General features: G+C 40.2%; 1 protein-coding gene across 1 annotated transcript in view; it reads left to right on the top strand.

Moving 5' to 3' along the window:
* PHEX (phosphate regulating endopeptidase X-linked) overlaps positions 1-15,216 on the top strand; it is a 201,450-nt gene that overhangs the window by 67,947 nt on the left and 118,287 nt on the right. The window lies entirely within an intron of this gene.

The following is a 15,216-nucleotide window of genomic DNA, read 5'->3' as shown; positions in this document are numbered from 1 at the left end:
ATATATATAGTATAATGTAATAATTAGTGATGTTGAGCATCTTTTCATGTGCCTATCGGCCATCTGTGGAGAAATGTCGATTTAGGTCTTCTGCCCATTTTTTGATTGGGTTGAAAACAATTTTTTTATTGAAGTATAGTTGATTTACAGTGTATTAGTTTTGGGTATACAGCAGAGTGATTCAGTTATGCATACATATATATCTATTCTTTTTCAGATTCTTTTCCATCATAGGTTATTACGAGATATTGAGTATAATTCCCTGTGCTATACAGTAGGACCTTGTTGTTTATCTATTTTATATATATATTCGTGTGTATCTAATATATACACACTCCTAATTTATCCCTCTAATTTATCCCTAATTTATCCCTAAACTCCTAATTTATCCCTCTCCCCTCTTCCCTTTGGTAAACATAAGTTTGTTTTCTATGTCTGTGAGTCTATTTCTGTTTTGTAAATAAGTTGATTTGTATAATTTTTTTTGGATTCCACATATAAGTGATATCATATGGTATTTGTCTTTCTCTGTCTGACTTAGTTCACTTAGTATGATAATCTCTAGGTCCATCCATGTTGCTGCAAATGGCATTATTTCATTCTTTTTTATGTCTGAGTAGTATTCCATCATGTGTATATATGTGTGTGTGTGTGTGTGTGTGTGTGTGTGTGTGTACACCACATCTTCTTTATTCATTCATCCGTTGATGGACACTAGGGTTGCTTCCATGTCTCGACTGTTGTAAATAGTGCTATTATGAACATTGGGTTGCATGTATCTTTTTGAATTAGAGTTTTCTCTGGATATATGCCCAGGAGTGGGATTGCTGGATCATATGGTAGTTCTATTTTTAGTCTTTTAAGGAACCTCCATACTGTTCTCCATAGTGGCTGCACTAATTTACATTCCCACCAACAGTGTAGGAGGGTTCCCTTTTCTCCACACCCTCTCATATTTAACAACTATTAAGTGGCTTAGAAGCAAACAAAATGCAGGGATTTTTTTCCCCCTTTCCTTATGCTGTCTTCTAAAAACTAGAGATGTGACATTTATTTCACAGAAAACACTGTCAATTTTTTTCATAAGCTTAAAAAGAAATCCTTTTATTTTGTAAATTTCTAAATATATATAGAAAGAGCATTGTAATCAACTTCCATGTACCCACGATCTGTGGCTATTTGTAATTGTCGTAGTGGTGTTAATGGCCCAACCAGATAAATCCACTAATAAAAGCTGAGGTTTAATTTCATTCATTTACTCAACAAATATTTGTTGAACATCTGTTATATACTAGACACTGTTCTAGGCACTTGGGATACAACAGAGAACAAAGATCCCTGGCCTCATTGAGATGACATTCTATTGGTGAGGGTAGACAAAAAAATCAATACAGTGCATACATTAACAAGTGTACTAGAAGATGATAAAGACTCTGGAAGACAGAAGAATGAGATCAGGGTAAAGACGACAAATCGGGATTGCTGGAAGGTATGAATATGTGGGGGTGGATTGTAGGATTAAATAGGATGATCAAGGAAAGCCTCATTGTGAAGATGACATTTGGCAAAGATTTGAAGGAGGTGAGAGAATTAGATATGGCATCTATCTGGGGGAAGAGTGTTCTTAGCAGATGGAACAGTTAGTGCAAAATCCCCGAGGCAGGGATGTGCCTGGAGTGGTCAGGGAAGAGCAGGGAGGTCCACGTGGCTGGAGCAGGGTGAATGAGGGTGAGAGAAGTAGGCACTGAGGTCAGAGCAATAACAGGGATGGTGTGGCATTTTATAATCCTTGTAGAACATTGTAAGAATGTTGGCTTTTACTCTGAGTCAAGTGGGGAGCTAATGCAGGCTTTTTAGCAGAGGCCTGATGTGACTTATGTTGAGAGGATCGCCCTGGCTGCTGTGTTGAGAAGAGATTGTATCAGGTCAAGAATGGAAGCAGGGAGGCCAATTAGGAGACTATCAGAGGGACCAGGCCAGAGATGATGGTGGCTTGGACCAGGTGGTAGCTGTGGAAGCTGTGAGAAGGGGTTGCATTCTGAATACATTCTGAAAGATAGAACCAGCGCAGTTTGCTGACAGATCTGTTGAGGGATCTGAGAGTAAGAGCTCTGAGTCTGATTAAATGGAAATACGGAGGTGCTATTAACTGAGAAGAGGAATACTGTGGGGAGGATCAGGTTTGGAAGGCAGGATCAGGAGTTCAGTTTCGGCCATGTTGAATTTGAGATGTTATCAGACTTCCAGGTGGAGATGTCATGGAGGTAGTAGGGTATGAGTCTTGAGTTTAGGACAGAGGTTGGGGCTGAAGGTTGGAGGAGAGAGGAGGAGTGAAATGGTTGTCCAGGGGAGTGGGAGACTGAGTAAACTGAGGAAATGTAGTATGGCTGCTCTAGGTGAAGTTGGAGGTCATGAATTTTAAAAAGTCTCCTCATTTTGGCTGTGTTCTTCTCCATGTGTTTCAGCTACACTGGAGGAGAGGGTCTATTTTAAAATAGAAATTTCAATTTAGCTAGGTTTTTTTTTTCTGATGTACATTTTCTTTGTGAAGAATTATATTTTACAAATGGCATGAAGCACAATATGTAGGTATGATTAACTAATGTAGGGGAGGAAAAAGAATTTTTTTCTCTACTATTCTAGGTTCCTGGCTGAGACCCTCCTGTAATAAAAGATTAATAGGAGAAAACCAAATAAGTTTAATAACATGTGTACCTCTTCTACTCAGGAAAACTGAGTAACTCCCAGAAATGGCCCAAGCTACCACCTTAAATTCCAAGTCCAGCTAAAGACGAAAGAAGATGTTGAGCACTGGGAGAAGCCAGTTGTGGGCACCAGACAAAATGCAGTAAATAAGGGCATGGCTGTGATGCAGACTTAAGTCCTTGCCGTCTCCATTGCTAAGAGTTTCTAGAGATTTAGTCATGCTCCTCCTCTTGGTACAGAGAGGGAGACACCCTTACAATGGAGTTTACCCTTATAAACATTCATTTCTCTCACAAAAGGGTGATTTCTACTGTTTTCAGGACAATTCCTATGTCTGCAGCCTCTCAAAAATAATCAGCCCCAAATAATCAATATGCCAAAGGGGCATATTTGGGGATGGTATATTTTGCTTCCCTTCGCTAATAACAATCCATCGTAGTCAGTCAGATATGAATATGTAAGCACCTTGGGTGCAGGTGGTCATTAAACATTGAATTTAAAGGCAAAGAAATAAAAAAGTCTGTTAAGCCATGATAATTCCACTGGTTGGTATTATGTGTTGATATGTATTACAACTATGTATTATGTGCTGAGGTTTGCTTCGGAATGCCATACATCTAAGCACATTTACTTGGATTTTTTTCTGTCTTTTGATACTTTGGAGAATTTTATGCCAAGTTCGAGACTTTATATTTGAACCTGTAAATACTCTTCTTGTAAATAATTCCGCTGAAGAATTAATGTCTTATTTCAAAATACTGAGTATTCCCATTGTGTTTTCTTTCACTCCTTGGTCGGAGTAAATGGATTGAGAATTTATCAGATAATCACAGTGGTAACATTGTAAGCCCTGGGAAGGATATAAAAACAATTAAGGGGTAATGGAGGTGTTTTTATATAGCAGGATTTTTTTTTTGGCAGTAGAAGAATTTTAAGTAATACGAAAGGTATGTGGATTAATTTGTTTGTCTCAGTTTTGGTGTGAAAGTCCCTTTTTCATGTGTCAGGATGTGACAAGTAAAGTTGATTTTGGCACTTCCCCCCTTATTTTGATGTACGTGGGACGTGAAGGTAGTGTGATAGTTACACAGATACTCATTTATTTTACGTAAAATTATTTGCCTCCCTTAAGCAGAAGCTATTTGCCTCAGGGAATACTTAAGTTGGAAACTTATAAGAGTAATATGTGGCTTTTTATAGCCGTGTTACAAGGCTCTCATCCAAGAACCACCTGGAACCACTGATTTACTTGAAAAACATTCTTTATTATTAGCTACAATCCAAAGAGAAAAACAAAAATATCCCCAATGGCACAAATTCCAGAGACACTAACTCAGAGGGGTGGGTGCCATTGTTTTATTTTCAAAAACAGTTGTTAAGCAAATGAATACAGTCAGAAGATTAAACTTCAGGTATTTCTCAAACTTCAATGTGTACAGGAATCACTGAACGATCTGGTGGTTAAAATGCAAAATCTCACTGCATTTTAACTGGGTCTGGGGTAGGACCCAAGAATTTGCATAACAAGCTCCCAAGCAGTGCTGACACTGCTGGTCTAGGGACCACACTTGGAGTAGCAAGGCCTTTGCATCATTCATGTGTTTGCAGTTACCACCAAAAAACAGCTCTGGCAATTCATGTGAGCAGGGCAGGCATTTGACTCAGGGCAGCAGTACATCGTTTGCTAAAGCCTGTTGCATTAGTGCAAGTAATCGCTTCAATTTTCAGATCATAGAAAATTTCCCCGATTCAAATTGCTTTAAGTGGACTGTGCCAAACCCCGGGTGTGAGGGCCTTCAGGCTGCTTTTTAGTTCTGCTTTTTTTGTTGTTGTTTTTTTCCTCTGAGCTATTTAGTTTTCCTTTGAAAACTGATACCTGGGTTCCTCTAAGAGACTTTGTGCTTCTCCTCAGTATTTCTGTTTTTACAGCCTCTTTTTTTTTAATAAATTTATTTTGGGGGGGCTGCGTCGGGTCTTCGTTGCTGTGTGCAGGCTTTCTCTAGTTGCAGGGAGCGGGCGCTACTCTTCGATGCAATGTGTGGGCTTCTCCTTGGGGTGGCTTCTCTTGTTGTGGAGCACAGGCTCTAGGTGTGCGGGCTTCAGTAGTTGTAGCACGCGGGCTCAGTAGTTGTGGCTCGTGGGCTCTAGAGTGCAGGCTCAGTAGTTGTGGCACACGGGCTTCATTGCTGCACGGCATGTGGGATCTTCCCAAACCAGGGCTCAGACCCATGTCCCCTGCATTGGCAGGTGGATTGTTAACCACTGAGCCACCAGGGAAGCCCTCTGCAGCCTCTTAATGGCAAGTTGGCCCAACTGCCTCTGGTTGGCACCCTTTGTTATAGAGAGGGTGGGAGGAGCAGTTCACTTTGGGGTTTCCTTCGTAGCGGTGAAGGCATCCTCCCTCACTCCCCCAAAATACCTCTCTTCCTTTTTCATTGGGGAAAACACACAATTTTACATTACTATTTCCTTGTGACTTCCCACATGCGAGTCTGCACGTGCACACAGCCACATTCATGTACAGTCATATTTATTCACTCACACATAACAATGGGAGTTTTACAAATTTAATTAGAAACGGGAAGAATAGCATGTAGAAAAAGGAGAATCCTTCCACAGAAAGCCACCTAAAGAGGCCACATGGAACAATCTCGTGCCTATCAGATAGTGAGCCAGGGCCTTAATCCATGTGGGACTGGCTGCAGACTTTACTTGAATCAGAGGGACAGGCCAGTGGAGTGAGAGTAGGGAGTTGCAGAACTCTTTGGACGGTGGTTGTCTTTGTTACCTAAAGTAGCACTATCCAGTAGAACTCGGTATGAGCCATGTATGTAATTTTACATTTTCTACTAGCCTTATTTAAAAAGTAAAAGGAAACAGGTGAAATTAATTCTAATAATATATTTTGCTTAACCAAATATATCCAAAATATTGTCATTTCAACAAGTAATTAATGTAAAATTATTAATGCAATAGTTTGTATGCCTTATTTAACACTCAGTCTTTGAAACCCCATGCGTATTTTTATAGCACATCTCAGTTCGGACTAACCCCATTTCAAGTGTTCAGTTGCCATGTGTGGCTATTGGACAGTGCCTGTCTAAAGAACTGAAGAGTTCAAGCCCTGCCTGGAGTTCAGCATGGCAGGGCTCAGTCCCTGGGTGAGTGGGTGCTAGTAGCCAGGAAAGTCCCTGAGAAGATGGAGTTGTTGGTGTCTGACCAACTGGGTTTCTCAGAGTGCTCTAATGTTGAGAGGGGAAGGACTCAAGCAACCCCACACGAGATTCATGGCCTGGGAACAGGGGTGGGAGTTGGAGTCAAGCTAGTACTTGGTGAGGATGTTTCAGATTCTCTGGGATACCAGCTTAGAGGAGGAAACAAATTCTAGACTGTACTCTGAGGTAAGCACCTTGGAGGCTTGGTTCTCATTGGCTCAGGGACCAGCTGGTGTGGAGTCTGCAAGTCAAGGATGTTCAGTGCCTGAAAGGTGCAAAGGACTGAGTCAAGGCGAAAGTCAGGGGTTCCGAGCTCAAATACCCTCACAGCCAGTGAGGAACATTAAATAACGTACAGGAGTAAAGCTGGCTGGGTGTCAGCAAAAGCCAGGGCAGGTGCAGTGATGAGTGACAGCTGACCCTGGGCCTCGGTGTCTGGGACCCAGTAGTGATGAATAGGAATGGATGTGATATTCAGGATTCAGCTCAGGCTCTTTTCATGCCGGATGCCTGCCGAGGGTTGCTCGGTTTCTGTTTTTTGTTTTTTGAGAGAAGTCAGAAATACGGACTTGTATGTGAAATATCCTACATTTTAAATCTTGGCCAATACTTTGGAGGCCAAACTGAATATGTCCCTGGGATACCATTTTGTGGCTTTTACACTAACATTTTCTCTCCAGTTTTCAGACCCAAAGTCATGACCGTGTCTGTCAGAGAACTTTTTAAGTTTTGCAATCTTATTTAGAAGATCATGCATAGTTTAAAAATACAGCATATTAGCTAATCATTTAACAGGTTGCTTTTGTGGAAAGTTATATGAAGGGTATGAAAGTAGAACTCTCTCAGAGAATCCATGGTGTGTTGTCACTGTAAATAGAGATGATGGCTCTCATCCTACTGTGACAAACCCTGATCTGTAGGCTCATGACCTAAATGACAGGAGAGAGATTTAGGGGTATGTGTGTACGTGGGGAGGGATGTCTAAAGTTGGTACTTGTTTTTCTCTTCCATTTTTAAATTATTAATGATAATTTATATCTGTAACGTATGAGTAAATGCCCCAGATAGATATCAGTGTCCACGGTAGGCACACGAAGATCCCAACGATGGCTATATAATGTTTTAAAAATCTGATGATGATAATAAGGTAGCTAACTTTTACTGATATTTAGTTGGATGTCTGGTACGCATTCTATAAGAGCTTTCGATGCGTTAACTCATTTAGTCCTCGCGGTGGCCCTGTAATTGCTATTATTGCCCTCATGTTTCCAGATGAGGGCACTGAGGCTCCAAGAGTTTAAGTAAATTCCCCGAGGTCACACGGCCTGAACATGCTTTAGGTGGGGTTCAAGTCCAAACACTCTAGCTTTAAGTCAGTGTTCTGTTCCCTTGCTTCTCTCTGAAAAACACTTGAATCTTCACCATTTTTATGACTGGCATGAGGAGACCAGTCATAATGAAGAGACTTCTTAATGGCTTGTCCTATAATTGATTCACCCTTATCAGGAAGTTACTTATTCATGTATTAAGATCTTATACAAATAAAAGGCACATATTTCCTATTTCTTAGCATTTTAGAGGTAGGGAACAGTTGGAATAGGTTTTGCTTCTAGTAGCATTCTAATATTTTAAAGACAAATAGAGTGAAAGCTTAATCAGTTTGAGTCTAACCAGCTGACATTGCATTTTTTTGTGTTCATAGAATTTTCAGAAGAAACAGGGAAACAGTAAGAAACAAGCTGATTATCAGAGATTTCATCTAAGAGCAGCATTTGAGGTTCATCTTTGGCTCAGTCCACACACTGAGCTCAGTTTCCAGTATTTCCTACATATATCATTCTGAGGAGTGATCCCTGATGTTTGGAATGATGACCTAAGGCTCTGTAAGGTGTCTTCATCAAAACAGTCTTTAAAATGTTCACCATTGTTTTGGGTTACTAAGGCAGAAATGTAAACATACACGTCAAAGAAAAATTTTCTATCGTGTTGATGCAAAGGAGAAAAGGATCTTTCCGTTTTATGCTTTGAATTGTAGTTTCTAGAAAATTCAAGGAAATTGGAGTTCCCATTTGAACATTTTGTCTGAGCTAAGTTATTAAACCACATAATTTTATTTCATTATAGATACTCTCCCCAAATTACTTATCTTTATTCATATATCTCAGCTCTGCCAATAGGCATTTTATTGCTGTTCTCTCAAATTATCTGTTTTTGTTGTAGGGTGAACCCTATTAAAGAAAAAAATATTCTGATACTTGTTAAAATGATAAGGAAGACTTTATTCAGGAGTATTGCAAAGGATGTCAAGACTTTCCAAGTAGGTGAGAGAGATCGGGCTCAACTGTGAACATGGCAGAGACAGCTGGGGGTTGGCCAAGGAGCAGGGTGAAGGAGGCAGTGGATGGAAAATGACTAAGAGGAAACGTTCAAAGGTCAGGGGACTTTTTCTGAAGGCAGGCCAGGGTGCACAGATATCAAGGGTGGGGGATGAGGAATCTGACAGATATGGAGGGTGCTCAGATATCAAGTGTGGAGGGGGTTCTCTCTAAACTGACTTACCGGGATTCTTGGTAAAACTGGGCTGTGCGGGCCTGGCACAGGGCTTAGATGAACCTGGCTAAAGGTTGGTCAACGAGAGAGTTTTTGTCAACACTCAAATCAAAGATAAAGTCACTGGTCTCTTATTATACATGAAAACATTCTGTACGCAGAAGGTTAATTTAGTTAAAGAGGAACGAATCTTTTATTATACTTTAGATTGAGATTTTGTTAAGTGAAGAATTAAAGCTTTATTTACTGTGTAAAACAATTCACTGATTTCTCCTGTACTCTAGTAGCTGATTCCTTTTTCTCTTTATGGTAAGGACATTGTTCATGTCCCCAAGTAATGCCATGGATGACCTAGAGTATCGTCCAGTTTTCTGAGTGCTCTGGATGAGCAATTCTGGTAGTAATTCTTATCCCAAGAACGGGTTTCTCCTCCCATCCCATACTGCTGCAGCTGGTGCCGAAGACTTAAGTACCCACATGGGTCCAATTGCAGTGGTGGAGTTTGAACTTGCAACCTCCATGCACTAGGAGTTCACCTCATTAGTTAGCCAAGATAATTGAATTGATGTACTTCCATTAATATTCAAGTTCTCCAATTCCCTTGCTCACCGTTTTTCTCAGTGGTTGAATAAATGAGATGTAACTCTAACGTTAGTGGCAGAAGTCACTTGAAAGTCAGTGTCATGCATCATAGCAATGCCTTTATACCGAGGGGTTCTTGGTTCCTTACAGATGCTGTTACAAGAGTTGCTCTCAGTATAGCCATTGTACTGATAAAGATAAAGCTCCCTTCAACACAAGTCATGCAAAGTAAAGGATATTCTATCTGGCTATCAAGTGTCCCTGTTTCCGTTTGCCTAGGCAATGGTGTCAGCTGTTATATCAATCAGTTTCTCTGGGTCTTTGCAGAAGATCCGTCTGAATTAAGGCAAAACAAACTGATGTGAGTTTTAAAGGGCTTTTAAAATACAGTTATAAAATATTGACCTTATTAAGAAATTACATCTGATTTTCTGAAAACTTGCATTAGCATCTCATAGCCCAGTTGTGTTCTTATCATTTGGGGCAAATTAACCTCTTTGTTTCTCTATCTTCCTGTTTATGAATGGTACACAAGGTTTTGCTGCTATAGTAATGCTGTGTAACACTCAGCCACAAAACTTCAGTGGCCTTCACCAATTAGCAGTTGATGTTGATGCACCTGGAGTGGGTTGGTGGTTCCCCTGGGCAGCTCTGCTTATTTTCGCGTGGTTTGTCTAATGTCTGGGGGTTGGCTGGTCTAGGCTGGCTTCAGCAGAGGTGGCCAGGATGACTTGGCTCTACTCCGAGTATTGTACTTCCTTCAGCCTCTAGCCTGGGCACGTTCTCATAGCGATGGCAGAGGTGCAAGTGAGCAGGCGGAGACACGTGAGGCTTCCTGAGGCCCAGGCTCAGGACTGGCATAGTGTCATGTCTGCATTCTGTTCACCAAAGCAAGCCACAAGGCCAGTCCAGAATGACAGAGCAGGGAAATAGACGCTGCCTTTTTAGTGAAAGGTCCCACAGCAAAGAGCATGGATACAGGAATGGGGGTATAGAGTTAAAAGCCATCGTTGCAGTGAATCATAGATAGGGATACAAACAGTACCTACTTCGCTGTTTTGTGACGAGGACTGAGTGAGATAATCCACGTAGAAGGCTTAGCACATGCCTGGTGCATAGTGAGTGCCCAGTGAATGTCAGCTACTGTTACTACTGTGTGCCATGCCTAAGATTAATCATGAAGAGAGAATGCATACTATCTATCAAAGAACTGTGGCAACTCTCCTGCATTGAGATCTCTTCTTTCTAATTTCTCTTCAAAAGAGTGAGTGTGAGGCAGGCACCTGGGGGATTGCTGTTCCTAGTCCTGCATATATGCCCAGTGTAGTAGCTTTCAGTTGGGATAAAGATGCTTTTATGGCTGGTGCCCTAGCCACATTCCAGAACCAGCCCTATCGTTTAATGCTTAAATCTGGCTCATAAGAGAGTCTCATGCAACTACTCAAGGAGCCAAATATAATTTCTATAACAGATCCAGGTTTCACAACTCTCTACGGGCTAAATCTTATTACAGCAAATGTCATAAGACCCCAATCCTGACAGCTGTTTTTAAGCAACCTTTGGTAAAATGACATCCAGCAAAACAAGTAATTCAGAAAGGTCATTGGGAATTCTTTTGAAATAAGTGTGGACACTACTCTTGCCCTTGTCCTTGAGTGTGCTGCCACGATGGTGACACATTTGGGCCGCCTTTCTTGTTTGTGGTCTCTATCTTTGGATAACATTGGACACTGTTGCCTTTGCCACTTATTATCGGCCACAGTCTTGTCAAGCAGATCTGATCAGGCCTGTGGGCTGCGGAGACCCTGTCCTGGAAATTCATTGGCTGAAAGAAAGCACTTAGGCCCTCCAACAGAGCCGAGTTTTGGATGTGACCAGGGAGAATTCCTTGCTGGAGGGAGTTTACCCACAGCCAAAAGCTAGACCATTATGAGACTGGTTGACTTCTAAATATTATTCTGGTTTCTGATCCGTTCCCTCGAAGAGTAGGAAAGTGGGAAACAGAAAAAGATGAGTTAGAAAATCAGAGCACAGTCTCTCTGTTCATATCCAGTAAGTAGGATTTTACTCTTATTACCTCCACCCCAGCCTTATGCTTTTTGATAAGAGGACATGGTAAACTGCCCCACCAGACTGACATGCTTTATAGCATGTCTGGGGCCCAAATAGCTTGACATTTTTTTCTTTCGCCAACATTTTAAATAGCTACGCAAGTTTGTTAATCCTGACAAACTGGTATGATTTGTTTTATCATACCAGCTTGCTTGGCTGCCAGAAACTAAGGGTTTCCTAACTATCCTTAGTTTTTCTGGCTTTACCACTTCTCCCACCTTAACATGGGTCTCTTCTTTACTTCTTATTTCAATGCCATTATTATATTTTTATCAGGAGCCAATTCAAAGTTGTTCTCATAAATACAGTATAAATAATGAGTCAGTGGATAGTTAACATTTATTAGTGCATTGATTTATTTAATGTCTGTGTTTCTAGTGAAGTGACAGTTGCCAGAAAGAAAAGTTTTAGGAACTTCCCTTAAATTGCAGCCTATTTCTTCCAGGTTAACCGCATGAATTATTGATAATAATTTTTGTTTTTCACATTCACTCGTCACGTGGTTATAATTTAAGGAACCATGTCTTGCTCTAGACCAGTGAGGAGACTGGAGACGTTTTAATCTTATGTTTTATTAAGGTATTACGTATAATTTCTGAATATATTAGAGAGGAAAATCTCTTCAACGTTATGCTTTTATTTAAGAATTTCATTAAAATTACTTTAAGATTAATGCATATAATCACCTTGAAGATTGTTTTTCTTCTTCAAGAACTCTATCAGCCTATAGCTATTTCTATCATATATAATATATATGTATATACATATATTAATATTTTTAAACCATTCTTAGCCATCTGTTCTGTACCACGTTGGCATCATCAACCTCAGAATGGACTGGGCTAACTTACTGAGTCATTTGAGTTCCACTGAAGTTTATATTTGGAATAACTGCTGGAATAACTGTTATACATTAGCATGTATAAAAGATATTTGATTAAATTTCATTTCTTTGCTAGATACCCCCTGGAGGTTTTGAAAAACATAAATCAACTTCTATTTATTGAACATCTGCTACATGTATCGTATGAAATCATACCATGTGAAAAATCATATCATGTAAGATGTGAAATCATAAAACTAACAGTGGTGAGATATGAAATCATAAAACTAACAACTTTAAATTTGCAGAACACCATAGGGGAAGAAAAATTATTTTTCCCTTTTACCTCCTAGGTTCTTGGCTAAGATCCCTCTGTAATGAAAAGACAGATTAACAGGAGAAAGAGAGAGGTTTAATAACATGTATACCTCCTGTATACATGAGAGAGACCCAGGAAAACTGAGTAACTCGCCAAAATGGCCCAAGTCATCACCCTAAATACCATCTCCAGCTAAAGTCAAAAGATGTTGTTGTCGGGGGAGGGAAGCCAGTCATGGGAGGTTACCAGGCAAAGCACGGTAAACAAGGGTAACGTTGTTATACAGATGTAAGTTTTGACTTCTCCACTGCTAAGAGTTTCTAGAGATTTAGTCATGACATCTTCCTGGTACAGAGAGGGAGACACCCTCTCAAATGGAGGTTTCTCCTGTAAATGTAAATGTCTCTTACAAAAGAGTAACTTCTCTGTTTTCTGAGCTTTTTCTAATCTGCTGTTCCTTAAAAATAATCAACCTAAAATCTAAAATAATCCTCATGCCAAAGAGGTATGTTTTGGGGTGGCAAATTCTGCTCCCCTTCAACACTTCTTAGTTGCCTTACATATCCATGATCTCATTTGATCTAAATCATGATTCCTGTCTTCGAAGGTTATGGATTTCTTGGGGAGATCAAATAAATATAAATGGCAATTAAATACACACCTATATTGTTCTGAATATAAGCCTAATAGGAACTCAGAGAAGGGACTGAAAGTGTGGGTTTAAGTGTTTGGGATTCATTGGTATGAGGTACGATCTGAGTTGGCCATGTAGGATTTCTTTGTCACCAGAGACAAAGCTTTGAAGGAAACTACAACTGACAGTGGGGTGAACTGACCCCTTTTGTTATCGAGCCAAACTCGATGTGTGGTAAAGTCAATCTACAGACACTGGGTTGTGGTGAAGGGAAGTACAGCATTTATTTGCAGGGAGAATGGGCAGCTAAAGCTCAAAAGACCCATACTCCTTGATGGCTTTTGGGCAAGCGTTTTTATTTTACTTACTTACTAACTTATTTATTTATTTAATTTTTACATTTATTGTGCACTTTATTTATGTTATTATTACATTGTCATATATAATGAATTAGTTATACAACTCACCCTAATGCAGAATCAGTGGGAGCCCTGAGCTTGTTTTCCTGCAACTAGATGGTCCCATCTGGGAGTGATGGGAGACAGTGACACCCGAAGTGTGTTGCTTCTGTCCAGTCTCCTCCGTAAGATGCAGCTTAACTGTCACTTGCCACTCACTGGTAGGGTTTTGATACGAGTCTGCAAGCAGTTGATTTATTATGGTCTCTGTGCAGTCAAACCTCTCTGCTAATGATAATCTGTATTTGCAGCCACTCCCCAGCACTAGCATCACTGCCTCAGCCCCACTTCAGATCATCAGGCATTAGATTCTCACAAGGAGCGCGTAACCTAGATCCCTCACGTACGCAGTTCACAGTAGGGTTGGGCAAGGGTTTTTAAATGCAACATTAGGGGTGAGGGTTGCAAGGTGTGTGATCAGCTTGTGGACATTCTTCTGATTGGTTGTTGGTGAGGTAACAGGGTGATGTTTTGAGAATCTTAAGCATCAGTCTTCTGGTTCCAACCAATCTGAGGTCTGCATGCTTATGGTCAGCAGTTTCCATCTGGTGGGGCTCTGGTTTCTGTAAACCAACTCAAAGATATGTGTCAGATTGTTATCTGTATCCCTTGAGGAGGAACTAGGAGTCCTTTGACTCTGTTTTATGGCTGAAGTATTGTGTAAGCTATCGTAACTTTTTGCTTGATTGCTTTGACTTTGTTTCTGCGTTCTGTCACTTCTCTAATTATTAACTGCTTAAATTTGCTCTTTGGAACTCAGGGGAAGGCCGGCGAGACTAAAGCTTTTTTTCCAAACAAGAAGTGGGGGACACGGAGTGGGGGGTCTGTCACCAGGAAGGCCATGCAGGGTCCTGCTTGGTTTCACGTCTTCTCAAAGTGGTATTAGCATATGTCCCTTTAAATGCATTAATAGAACCATCTTGACCCATATATATAGAACACAAAGTTCCTATGTCCATGTGAGGGGAGGGAGGATAAGGAGAGGTCAAAAGAAGAGCAGGTGAGACAATTTTAATGCACTAAGATAGGAGAATCTCATTAAAAAAAACCTTTCCTGAAGGGTACCAGGTGTATGCATATGTGTATGTGACTCACCAGTGTCTGATGTAGAATGCTGTGGGCAAAACCCTGGAGTGCAAAGAATGAAAAGGGGAACCCACTTTTAAATAGCATTGGTTGAGGGAAAGAACTAAAAACTGCCCATATACTGACCAAATAAACTGTATTTTCTCAGTGTGGGTCCATAAAATCTGAGATAAGTAGATGCTTAACAAAATGCTGCTTTACATGGAGGGCTCTTACTCTGAATGTGGCAGATTTTACCATAACAATATTTGAGTTAATTTTTGTATGTCATATTTTGATTTTTAACTCTAAATAAATATTTTCTATGGATAACTTCACCTTATGACTTCTACTTTAAGTGATTTCTATTAATGTTATATGCTGGCTGGTTGGGGCATTAGGTCAAGGTTTGGTGAAGAAATAATATTTCTGTCTTCTTATTTAAAAATCACGTCAGGCTTTTGCTGCCTCAGGGAACATGACTTGACTGAAGGCATTGTTATTATGTGATGCTGTAGAGTAGTCTAAAGATAAAAATCAGAAGTGTTCAGTGATTTATCTTCCTAGTTCCAGCATACTAAAATCATTATTTCTCTTATTTGCATTGACATGCCAACCAATGACATTAATCACCTTCAGAGATTTCCCTTGTTCTTAAAGTCTGCTGGGGTAGTTCAGCACCATTTCACAAAAACTGTTATATATTAAATCTGTAGAGTGGTCAAAAAGAAAGAATTGAGAACCTGTGATGA

The sequence above is a fragment of the Globicephala melas genome, chromosome X (genome assembly GCF_963455315.2).
Source record: "Globicephala melas chromosome X, mGloMel1.2, whole genome shotgun sequence".
Lineage (NCBI taxonomy): Eukaryota > Metazoa > Chordata > Mammalia > Artiodactyla > Delphinidae > Globicephala > Globicephala melas.
Note: the sequence above shows the minus strand (reverse complement) of the source record. Positions and strands in the feature narration are given on the sequence as shown.